A 409-nucleotide genomic window follows, 5' to 3' on the forward strand; every position below is an offset into this window, starting at 1 on the left:
TGCAAGTGGGCACCGCGAGCACGCGAGTTGAGGTTCCTGCGTCCACAGCGTCAGTCCCTACAGCTACTTTGGGAAAGCTCTGAGGCGAGAGTGGAGTCAAGGGCTGCAAAGGACTGCAGCACGAGCCCACCCCCGCCATCCTGGGAAAGGTCTGCGGGCAAGTCCCTACCCCCACCGGCGTTTCTCTTTAATGCGCGTGCCCGTCAAGGTCCCCGTGTCCCCTTCCGTCAAGCCGCCCGGCCCGCCTCGGTTTCCCCCAGCTCTCCGGGTCCCTGCAGTTCCTTCCCAGTCGGACGCTCCTCGCCCACACCCGTCCGCGCCAGCGGGACTCAGCTGTCACTTTACTTTTCCGCGCCGCCTCCCCGCCCCCTCTCCCGGCCAGCGGGGCAGCCCGCCCGTGCGCGCGCCC

This window comes from Chinchilla lanigera, unplaced genomic scaffold, assembly GCF_000276665.1.
Source record: "Chinchilla lanigera isolate Chin_1 unplaced genomic scaffold, ChiLan1.0 scaffold00029, whole genome shotgun sequence".
NCBI classification, from domain to species: domain Eukaryota; kingdom Metazoa; phylum Chordata; class Mammalia; order Rodentia; family Chinchillidae; genus Chinchilla; species Chinchilla lanigera.